General features: G+C 49.6%; 1 protein-coding gene across 1 annotated transcript in view; it reads right to left on the bottom strand.

The window, feature by feature from the left end:
- The window catches only part of LOC103306818 (RING finger protein 112-like), a 62,593-nt gene that overhangs the window by 7,666 nt on the left and 42,496 nt on the right, over positions 1-12,431 (bottom strand). The window lies entirely within an intron of this gene.

Genomic DNA, 12,431 nt, shown 5'->3' with positions numbered 1-12,431 from the left:
CAATTCGCTCCAAGAGGGACTGAGGGACCCGCCTCTGAATTGCCGGCAAAGACCCGGACATGCTGCCCTTTCCCATTAGCCGCCCCAAGCACTTGCTTCCTTTGCTGGTGCCTGGAGCCGGCCCTGTTCTCAGGTGATGTACAAGCAGCACGGAGCTGCAGCTGATGCTGGGGTGGGGTGGCTGGGTGACAGCTGCAGAGTCACACTGCAGTTTTCTCAGTGAGGACCTTGCTGTCACCAGAGGTTGTTCTGAAGCTGACATAGGGTGACCAGATGTCCTGATTTTATAGGGACAGTCCTGATTTGGGGGTTTTTTTCTTATATAGGCTTCTATTACCCCCACCCCCCCCCCACCCCCTGGCCTGATTTTTCACATTTGCTGTCTGGTCATCCTAAGCTGACAGCTGTAGAGGGCTCCAGGAACATCTCCTTTTTCGAGCTTTTCACTGCCATTGGGTAAGAAACTGCTCCAGTTCCCTGGTTGCTTGACCAGTATCCTGCTCCTTCTTCCCCTTTTAGGGCAATGAGAGCAGCAATGTCTGCCTGCGTCTGCAGAGAGCCTGAAACCGCAGCTCGGAGAGGTGTGAACTGCACCCAGTGTAACTGACACAGCGTCACTGCCTGAGTCTGCAGAGAGTCTGAGCCCATCGCTCGGAGAGGTTGAATCTGCCTGTGACACTGCGGGTTTACCCAAGGTGTCCAGGGTGAACCACTATCACCTGCTCACAGTGTGGGAGAGACGTGCCTGTGGCCAGTTGGGGGAAATTCACCCGTAACTGACGGATACTGACAGCGCTGACACTCCGCTCTGAGCTCCCCAAGCCCTGCGCTTTCCTCTGCCAATGAGCAACTTACACACCCCTCTCTGCGGCACGTGAGTGCCCCATCTTTCATTATCGAGACAGCTGCAATGTGCACAGACCCGCTGCTTCCTGCAGCTGGAGGGTAGGGACAGGGTCCAGAATGACCTAGACAAATTGGAGGATTGGGCCAAAAGAAATCGGATGAAGTTCAACAAGGACAAGTGCAGAGTCCTGCACTTAGGACGGAAGAATCCCATGCACTGCTACAGACTAGGGACCGAATGGCTAGGCAGCAGTTCTGCAGAAAAGGACCTAGGGGTCACAGTGGACGAGAAGCTGGATATGAGTCAGCAGTGTGCTCTTGTTGCCAAGAAGGGCGACGGCATATTGGGCAGTATTAGTAGGAGCATTGCCAGCAGATCGAGGGAAGTGATTATTCCCGTCTATTCAGCACTGGTGAGGCCACACCTGGAGTATTGCGTCTAGTTTTCGGCCCCCCACTACAGAAGGGATGTGGACAAATTGGAGAGAGTCCAGCAGAGGGCAACGAAAATGATCAGGGGGCTGGGGCACATGACTTACGAGGAGAGGCTGAGGGAACTGGGGTTATTTAGTCTGCAGAAGAGAAGAATGAGGGGGGATTTGATAGCAGCCTTCAACTATCTGAAGTGCCTAGACTACCTCTGAGCCCATTTTCCCTGCCAGCTTGGGACTTCAGTACCCTGCCTTGTTTGAGCCAGACACGCTAGCCTGCTGCAAACACAGATCGAAGTCTTTACAAAAGTTTTTTTCCCACAAAGCAGGTATGTCCCACGTTTTTAAAGTGTTAACCACTAGGATTAACTCCTTTGTCTTGACCCATAGATGAAGTAGCAAAAGACACAAGATTAAGAGGAAATCTACGGCGGAGAGGCTTTGGTCACACAATTTAGCTTGTTTAGTGTCGACTGCATTTCCCAATTCCTTTGTGTACCATGGTAGGTGCTTTGATGCAGATTCTTCTGCCTCTTTGGAGAAGGCTTTCCATTCAGGCCTGTGTTGAGGCTCCGTTAAGGAACGGGTGCACTGCAACCATGCCTGCCCTCGGCCCCTCCCTCTGGAATTTCTTTGGGTTGGACCCCACCCCCTTGTGAAGCTTCCCAAATGCAAAGTTTTTCTTCCCCCAGCCTTGAAAGACAGGGAAGGCGGAATAACATTCTTTAATGGAGTGCTTTGAATTGGTAAGATTCCCTCGGTTACCTGACTCTCTGCCCCCAACAGATCAGCTGGGTCGGCTCTCCCCTCCAGTCTTCCCTTAACACCTGATCCACAGGAGAGGGATCTGGCATTTTAGATACAGATTTTTCACCCTCCTTACAAAAGGTGGGCAGATCTCCCTGTCCCACCTCACTTTCCATCAGGACTTCCCTCTCTGGGCTCCCATCTGGGTCAGACACTCCCGTGTCCCCCAAAAGGGAAGGTGACCCTAGTCCAGCTGTGGGCTCACAGCTACCAGCTATGACAGACCCCTCACTGGCCCGCAAAATCCCGCCCCCTTTCCCTCAGGTTGGGCTTGCTTCCAGCTACAGAGTCCATGGGGCCTGTTCCCAGTGCAACTGTCACCAGGACCCCAACTTCCATCTCCGGGATACATGTCTCTGTGCCCCCCAGGACAGGACCTGTCCCCTGCTGACCTGTAACTTCCTGGCAGTAAGCAGCTGGGAAGGCCTCCTTGCTACAAGGTGGTACATCCCCCTCCCCCGGGGAGAAGATCACAGGACAGGAGCTGACTCTATCCAGCCCCTCCATCAGGGACTTGCCTTGAGCCCTGGGGCTACAGGAACTGCTTTCAACCGCCCCTTCCCCCAAAGCTGCATTTTCCACTCTTACAGAGGAATTAAAGAGAAATTCTCTTATTTCCCCAGCAGAACATGTGACTTCACCCTCCCTCTGGAGCTTCCAGTGCAAGATTCCTTTTTGCTGCTAACCAATCCTGGGACAGATTCTGCCACATCAAAAAAATCATTCCCAGTAGAAACGGTGCAAAACTGTGTGCCACTGTTGCAACAGTCAGCTCAGCCTACAACTCACCCGTTTCCAGGTGTACCTTCGCTAAAGGTGCAAGGGCTTTGTAACCTCCCACCAGTTCTAATTCTGCCATTTTCCCTGCAACAAATCCTTCTCCTGGATCAGGTCCCTCCTGACCACAGAAATCTCGGCACCTGTATCTCTCAATCCAACGAGTAATTTACCAGTAAGTTTAACCACATGCACATGCTCACTGCTTGGTGAGGAAGAAGCAACCTTTACAAATCCTGTGTGGAAAGAGACCGCAGCCTGGGCTACGCCCGTGCTCTGAAAAATAGCAGCTTCATGTGTTACTTGCTGCCTGTTTCCACTCAGCCAAGGACATCTATTCCTCAGGTGCCCAGTGGATTTACAATGATGGCACCTCTTGCGCTCCCCCTGCTTGTGCAGGAGATTTGGGATGAGTAACAAGGGAATGGGGAAGTAAACGCCCAGCCTCCTTTTTCCCAGGGGTAAAACGGTGATTCTGCTTTCCACCAACCCTGTACCCCTCTGCCAGTGGGTTATGTTTAATTGCAGTTTGTGACTGCTCAAAAGAGGAACTCAGCCAATCCACCCAATGCATCCACCTTTTTGTCCCACAAATACTGTTTTACATCATCACTGCACAAATTCAGGAATTGTTCCTGAGTAAGCAAATCACACATTTCTTCCGAGCTTGTAATGCCTTTCCCCCTCACCCACTTGTCTAACAAATCTCTCATTTCATTTACATAAGCCACATTACGCAATCCAGATCCCCTTTTAAGACTGCTAAATTTAACCCAGTAGGTTTCAGGTGTAATCTGAAACTGTTTCAAAACCAGTTCCTTAAATTTACCATAGTTTGAAGCATCATCACTAGGCATCTTATTGAATATGTCCAGAGCTCCTCCAGTCAATTTTGTCATAAACATAGTCATTTTTTGATCATCAGGAATTTCATGGAGGGTGCACAGTCTCTCAAAGGTGATGAAATATTCAGCAATATCACTGGATTCATCATACTGTGGACACAGTCGCTCCCATTTGTGGAGTTTTGGGGAAGTGGAGCCAGCAGCTGGAGGGTTTTGTCTCTTCCCCTCCATAACAGCCAGTTCATGTTTCTGGGCCTCAATCTGGACCTTTATTTCTCTGTCTCTTAACTCCAGAGCTCTTTTGTCCTTAGCTGCTTCTGCTTCCATAGCCTTCCTGGCTGCCTCTCCATTAATTTCCTTTTGGTTTAATTCCATCTTGCTTTTCTGTTTATTCTCTTTCTCAGCTATTTTAAGCCTATGCAGTTCTAGCTTTTTCTGAGCCTCGCTCTCACTCCTGTTGCTGATTTTCCTGCCTCTATTCCCTTCCCTGAAAAAAGCAAACAGAAAATAACACACCAGTAACCACTTTATCTGTTCTCCAGCCACCAAACCCAAAACTCAAAGCAATCAGCTGTGCACAGACCCTGGTCGACTACGCCACTGTGATAGGTTGGGTCACAGAAGACCCCTTGGGACTGCCACCTGATGTGCTGAGACTACCTCTGAACCCGTTTTCCCAAACTGCCTTGCAATGCCTGCAACAGCGTTAGCAACATACAATGCTAATCTGCCTCCCCAGGAAACTAAAACATTCCCATGGGGCTATTTTACTGTAACACTCTAACTCACTAGACCCCACTCCCCTCTCAGAGCTGGGGAGAGAACCCAGGAGTCCTGGCTCCCAGCCTCATTCTCATTGCACATGTCCAGGGCAAGTCAGGCTGGCATTCTGCAGTGGGTGTCTTACCTGTCTGATTCCAAATCCTCTGAGTACCCAGCGAGTGAAGAAAGAGAAGGCACAGATATTAATGTGTGTGTTGGGTGGCGGGGTTTATGCACAGGCATTGCTGGGACCTGAGAAGGTGTGTGGAGGGGAATGAGTGCCGGTAGCTCCACCCATAATCCCCAAGCTCTGTGCATTATCTCCAGAACAGCCCTGCCATCCTCAGCGCCAGTCAAAATTCTTAGCAGTGTTTCTATTTGATTTACCACCAGTAGGTTCAAGAATCAACACTCCCCATTGATCGGAGAGGGGCAGCTCAGTATTGAATGTACCAATCCAGGCTGGATGGGCTGGGGGGCTCTATTGAGGGCCAAGGGTTGGAGTCCCCTGTTATTCACTAGCCCAGTTCCTTCCCCCACAGTCTGTATCTTGCTCCCCTCCCCCGGAAGGTAGAGGCTGGTCACTACATCCCCACCCGACACTCACTCTGCAATAGGGTCATCGCCAGCAGTGCTGGGGCCAGTGGGGAGCAGAGATGCCCCATGGTTCTGCCTTCTCCAGGCCTGTCTTGGTCAAACGAGGCTGCCCCTATTCCTCCAATCAAAACTCAGCTGGTTAATAAAAATGCTGGGGCAGGTTTTCAGGGGCATGTTTCTGCCCCTCCCTGGATCTATTATTCTCTAATAATGGGGACTGATTTCCTGGGACCCTAAGCAAAGAAATAAGTGCTGCTAATTTCAACGTGCTGAAGAGGGTGTGACCGCTTTCATTCTGCTCTGCCTGATGTCACCCCGGTACAGGGTTCCTTGAAAACCAAATGAAAACAAGTGATGGCCCAGGTGATGGCGTGGAGGCCTATGGTGATTTTCACTTCCCCGTGTTATTGCCCACTGAATACACTAAGAAGAGAGAGAGCCAGGCAAAGATAGTACCCGGGTGAGGGATGTAATTATTATGGGGTTAAAGGTATCATGGGGTTAAGGGCATCATGAGGATTGGGGCTAAGGTTATTATGGATTTCATGATAATGGCATCATGGGGGTTGGGGCTGAGGTTATCATAGGGTGTCTTGGGCATTGGTATTGAAGTTTTCATTTAGTTTCATTTCCAATTCTTTCTTTCTTTCTCAATCCCCTTTTATTATGATTTTTTTTAAATCAAGTCTAGCTACATTTCAGAATAAAGCATTGTTTCTGTAACCCTTCTGCCCATCTGAGTTGGCAGCAACAAGGGCCGGGTTCAGTATCTCGGGTTCCGTTTCAATAACACAATGCAAAACTGGCTTGAGCCCCCACCCAGGGACCTGGGACAATTACATACCACCCCCGGGCGACTCTAAGAGGCAATACTTCCCCTCTCGCAAGCACAGAGTCTGAGTGTAGCAAAAGCCTTTTAATAAAGGAGGGAAACAATGCGGCATTATGTTGGGGAAATGTGGGGATGTATCATCCCTACACCAACCTAATGGAAAGTTCCATGAGGAGGTAAGGGTCACGATGGGACACTTGCAAGGTAATAAATCATGGCCTTATGTAAGGCCCCCCTGGTGGTCTAGGATTATATAAGATGATCATGGCCTTATGTAAGACCCCCTGGTGGTCTAGGATTATATAAGATGATCATGGCCTTATGTAAGGCCCCCTGGTGGTCTAGTATTATATAAGATGAGGTAAACAAATCATGGCCTTATGTAAGGAACGGTTGAACCAATCGGTGTGGGGCTATACATGTGATAAACACATGATTCTCCTTCTTGTCCAATCGGTAGATGTGTGATTATAGCCTAATTGTGTTATGTAATGTTAAGAAAAACTATAAAAGAAAGCTTGTAATAAACAGAATTGGATTCAGCCTGCAACCACATTGGTCGTGTACTTTATCTGCTCCACATGGAACCCCACAAATGGTGACCCCGACGTGATTCGGCTTGGACATCAAGGCAGCCAGGACTTTGCCCAGAGTGAGCTAGCAGAGATCATACTAGACACAGCCGCCAGTGGAGCAGGGATCAATGTTCTCAGACAGTAGACCCAACAGGTGTTGTCTCAAAAGCTGAGCAAAGAGAAAGCAGATCCAACCAGAAAAAGGATCTGAGTGGTCAGACTCTATGTCATCTCTCATGAAGAAACTGGAACAATTGAATTTAGATATTGAAGAGGCTCTCAGTGCTGGCTCTTCTCCTTCCAGCACTCCTTCTACCAAAAAGCGCAAACAGCCGTGCCCTGTTAAGGTGGAAACAGGCCTTCTTCACAAAGATCATCAAAGAAAGGGAATCTGTGGAAATAAGAGGGCAGGTTACCAAGATTTAGATGGTTTGCCAAGCTCAGTGTCAACTGGAGCACGACCAAAAACTGAACATGGTTTGAGAAAAGGCGGAGGCGGCAGCCACGGCAGGAGGTACCGGAGGATACCGGCTCCTGGTCGTCCGAGAGAGACGTTCGTGAGCTCACAGCCGACTGAAGCGTTCGGTAAGAAAAGGCGGAGGTGGCAGCCGTAGCAGGAGGTACCGGAGGATACCGGCTCCTGGTCGTCCGAGAGAGACGTTCGTGAGCTCACAGCCGACTGAAACGTTCGGTGAGAAAAGGCGGAGGTGGCAGCCGCAGCAGGAGGAACCGGAGGATACCGGCTCCTGGTCGTCCGAGAGAGACGTTCGTGAGCTCACAGCCGACTGAAGCGTTCGGTGAGAAAAGGCGGAGGTGGCAGCCGCAGCAGGAGGTACCGGAGGATACCGGCTCCTGGTCGTCCGAGAGAGACGTTCGTGAGCTCACAGGTGAGCGGCTGCTTTTACTAAAATGGGCTCTGCTTTGTCTGCAGAGGAGGAGACGGTGCATGATTTTTTATTACGCATCGCTAAAAAGCGGGGAGAAAAGCTTCCCTCTGACGCGTTGTCCCGTTTGTTGAAATGGGGGCAGAAACGCGGGAATGTACAAACAGGGCCCTCAGCTACAGGACATGCTGAATCAGTTGTCCCATTTGGCCGGTAAGAGCCATCCCCCGCAGTCCCACACATTGTGAGCGCTAAACCAGCCCAGCTTTCCTGTCACCAATAATGTTTGTACCCCAGAGTTCCGGGCGGAGTTCCCGGGGCAGGGTGAGCAGTTGCGGAATAGGTTGAAAAGAATGGCGGAGCCAGGCTTATCTAACTTTAAAAGGACATATAGGAAAAAACCACCGGATAAGATCCCTCCGGCGAATGATGTAGCTACCCCCGTCCTCGTTGTGGTTTGTGGGGCTGCGCGATTGGGTGCACTGGACGGGATAACGTGTCCACGCACCGGCCACTGGATGTCGCCAACCCGTTTGCTCCAAAGCCTCCGGCATACTCATCCGATGTTTCCACCCTGCGACATGCTTCGGACAATATCCCGGGCGGCTCGGGCCCCCCGGACCCTGTAAGGCGTTGGCACGGACTTATTAGGGAAGCCCATATAGAGGGGGAATTTGCGCCTGCGGCTTATCCAGTAGTAACACCGGATCCACAGAACCCCGTGGCACCGGACCTGCACTTGTTGTTTGTCACAGCCTAAACACCTAATAATGCTGTGCTTCTGTTTGTTCGGACTCCTTATTATAGGAGCAGGGGTCTTTGTATGTCCAAACTCTGTACCTTTTGTTAACCCACGACAAAATGTTTGGATCACCTGGGCGAACCAGACTGGCTTATTGGCTATCCTTATTTACACCCCAATGGTTTTCGTGGGCATTTACGTAATATTACGTTTCCTTATTTAAGGAAAAGGGGGGAGGTGTGGGGATGTATCATCCCTACACCAACTTAATGGAAAGTTCCATGAGGAGGTAAGGGTCACGATGGGACACTTGCAAGGTAATAAATCATGGCCTTATGTAAGGCCCCCCTGGTGGTCTAGGATTATATAAGATGATCATGGCCTTATGTAAGACCCCCTGGTGGTCTAGGATTATATAAGATGATCATGGCCTTATGTAAGGCCCCCTGGTGGTCTAGTATTATATAAGATGAGGTAAACAAATCATGGCCTTATGTAAGGAACGGTTGAACCAATCGGTGTGGGGCTATACATGTGATAAACACATGATTCTCCTTCTTGTCCAATCGGTAGATGTGTGATTATAGCCTAATTGTGTTATGTAATGTTAAGAAAAACTATAAAAGAAAGCTTGTAATAAACAGAATTGGATTCAGCCTGCAACCACATTGGTCGTGTACTTTATCTGCTCCACATGGAACCCCACAGGGAAACACCACAAACAGGATTCATAACACAAAGCATGAGCAAAAGACCCACCCCCAAGTAAGTTTGGCAGTGTCCTTTTCCCCTCAGGGTCTTAAGTCCAGCAACCCAAAAAATCACCCTACGTTCCAAAAGTCCAACACCCCCAAAAGTCTCTGTCCCTGGTCAGTGCAGCCCCAGAGTTCAAAAGTTTACCTGCAGTTTTACCTCCCAGCCTGGGCAGAAATGCAGGGGGGGGGGGGCACAGGGGTGTTAAGGGCCCACCTCTCCATGGGGTTCTGCTGCAGCCTTCACCATGAGCCACTCCGCCAGCCGCTCCACTCCACCAGCCATCCTGTGAGCCGCTCCAACTGTCCCATGAACTGCTCCGCTCCGCCAGCTGCTCAGCCATATATCTTCAGGCTCCCCGTTACTTAACACAACGCTCAGTGATTTCAGCTCTTAGTAATTTTAACTCTTTAGTAATTTTGGCTTGTAGTAGGAGAGCCTCAGTGCTTATGCACCATGGGCACAAGGTGAATTCAGCTCAGTAGCCTATAACTAAACTCCTAATAGAATCAAAATTTGCTCTGATATTCCACAGTAGAGAAAGAAAAAGCAGTACAATTGATGTTTCAGAGCCCCCATCCCACCAGATACAAATGCCTGGCACCTACCCCTCCCCAGTTACTGGGTTTTGGAACCCATGGCCCTTGTCTAGCGAGTGCTACTTCGTTGATGGTGAGTCCCTCTGTCATAAAACAGTTCCACTGTTCTGGATTCACATAATCAGGGTAACAACACTTTATTCTTCCTGCCCCAATAACAGAGAAACTGGGGATCCCACAGCAGCCAAAGTGACCATTTCGGTTGCTGTGGGCTCATGCTAGGCGGGGTGGGTGTGCCTATGCAAACAAGATCAGCCCCTGAAGTTCTGTTCCACAACTCGACACAATTCACCACCAGATGTCAGGGTAGAGCTCATCCTGACTCTTCTTACATTTCAAAGCAAAAAAAGTCCAATTGTTTTTTTGGAATATGGCAAAGAAACAGTTCCACTTTTCTTAATTTTTTTTCACCCGAAACTATTTGCAAAATTCAATCTGTATTTGTCAATTGTTCTGGTCGACCCCAAACTGCATATTTCAGCGAATAAACTATCCCTCCAAACGATGTCACTCAGCTGTGCTCACTAGCACAAGAAGTACACAGCTCTAGACAAAATAACCAGCACACCTAAGTACATTTTCCTGGCTCAGGTTCCTCACTGCTCTGGAGAGTTCTTTGGGTTTGAACAGGGTTATGCCCCAGAGCCGGGGATAGATTGGATGCAGCATTCAAAAGCTACCACGTACAGACAAAGAGAGAAACATCCAAACAGGGCAGTGCTGGTCAGTTGAATGTAAAGCATTTTGTGGTATTGGCAAAAAACTTTTCTCCCTCTCCTTAGATTGCAAGTGCTCAGTCGGGGTCTGTCCTGTGCCCGCCCAATGGGGACCTGATCTCCGTTGGCAGCTGTGTATTGCCTGGCACAATGTGTCTCTGTAACAATGCGGCCCTTGACGGGACACTACTGAGAGTATCAATTCAGGACAAATTACTTAGAACAGGGCAGTTACAGCTCAAGGCTGGGGGGGTTTAAGCCAAACAGAGAGGACTTCAGTTTCACCCCACTGGCTAACCACAAGTCACACAAGCAATTTCCTCAGACACTCCAGTTTCCCAGTATCACCACCAGCACAGCTCCTTGTGGGGATGAATGGTTATGAAAACCAATACCCCAGTAAAAGAAGAAGAGGTTCTCCGGATCCCAAAGGACCAAGCCCCAGACCCAGGTCATATACCAGTCCGATCTTACCCACAAATCACGCTGTTGCCAATCCTTTAGAATCTAAAATCTAAAGATTTATTCATAAAAAGAAAGAAATACAGATGAGAGCTAAAATTGGTTAAATGGGATTAAGTACATACAGTAATGGCAAAGTTCTTGGTTCAGGCTTGTAGCAGTGATGGAATAAACTGCTGGCTTAAGTTAAGTCTCTGGAACATCCCCAGCTTGGATGGGTCACTCAGTCCATTGCTCAGAACTTCAGTTTGTAGCAAAGTTCTTCCAGAGGTCAGAAGCAGGATTGAAGACAAAATGGAGGGGTTTCCAGGGCCTTTTATATCCTCTGCCATGTGGAAGGACACCCCTTTGTTCTTACTGTGGAAAATCACAGCAGCAAGATGAAGTTTGGAGTCACATGGGCAAGTCACATGGCCATGCATGACTCAGTTCTTTACAGGTAGAGTAGCCATTGCTCACATGCTACCTTAAACATTCCCAGGAAGGCTTCGCATATGTGGATTGGCATCTCTCAAGGTCCATTGTCAGTTAAGTGTTTGGAGTCTCCCAAGGTCCATTTTCTTGATTGGGCACTTAATCTGAAGAGTCCCTTCTCAAGAAGCTGGCCAAATGCTTCACTGGTGCTGTTTAGAATCAAACACATTGAGATACAAGCACATAGCCAATATTCATAACTTCAAACACAAAAATGATACACACATACAGACAGCATAATCATAACCAACAAATTACAACCTTTTCATAGACACCTCACTTGACCTCCTTTGTACAAGATTTGGTGCAGCTATAGGACCTTGGTTGCAACAATGATCTATACGGTCACACTTCATGTCAATAACATCTCAGTTCCCAATCTCAGTTAGGGTGTGTGCAGCACCCGACACAACAGGAGCCCCTCACTGAAATGTATAGGGGTTTTTTGGCTGGCCCTGATCCAATAGCAAAAAAACAGGAAGGAAGGGCCAAAGAGAAAGCAGGATCCTGAGACTGACAGTCCCCAGGGCCAATGTGGAGTGGGCAGTGCCCCAAGTTAGCCTGATTGACAGGGCAGGCAGGCCAATGAGGGAGTCAGGAGCCCGGGGGCCCATCCTCCATGTGAACTGGGCAGAGCTAAGGGGATCAGTGAGTGGCTGGGGAGAGCAACAGGGGTCCTGGGTAGAGAACCCAGCACAGGGAGCTGTCACCACACAAGAGGCCTTGCAGGCCGACTCTGGAGGGGGGGGGGATGCTGGGGAGAAGGGTCCTGCCTCCTAGTGCCTGAGGGCTTGTGGCCACCCCCAGAGCAGGTGTCTGACCCACGGTGTCCCTGCAGCACAACCAGGGCCTGGGCGGGAGGCCTGGGACGGGTGAGGAACACATTGTGAGCTTTCCTTATGCCCCAGAGACGGATGTGTGTGGCGTCCCCGTGCCCACAGGGTGGGGTCCTTTTTTCCTTTAACCTGTCCCAGTTTTCCCTTTCTTATAGTTGCTGTTTAATAAATTGTATTTAGTTTTAACTGATTGCAGCGATCAGTGAGTCAGTGGGTCAGGGAAGCGTCCAGTGTGGACAAAGCAACCTGGAGTGGGGACACCTGGCCGGGTCCCTGTCCTGAGTGATCACAACATGATTGGGGGGTCAAGCACCGCAGGAGCCCTGGACCCAGCCTTGTCAGAGAGGGGAAGGGGAGTTTTTGAGGTCAGGCCGGCTTCTGGGTAATGGGCGTTGGAGCGAGGATTCGGAGCCTTTTGCTAAATGATTCCACTGGGGACGTACAGAAACCAGGAAAGTTCCCCACAATCGTGGGACTATCCCCCGATTACACA

This window comes from Chrysemys picta, chromosome 4, assembly GCF_011386835.1.
Source record: "Chrysemys picta bellii isolate R12L10 chromosome 4, ASM1138683v2, whole genome shotgun sequence".
Lineage (NCBI taxonomy): Eukaryota > Metazoa > Chordata > Testudines > Emydidae > Chrysemys > Chrysemys picta.
This window is presented reverse-complemented; position numbering and strand designations above follow the sequence as displayed.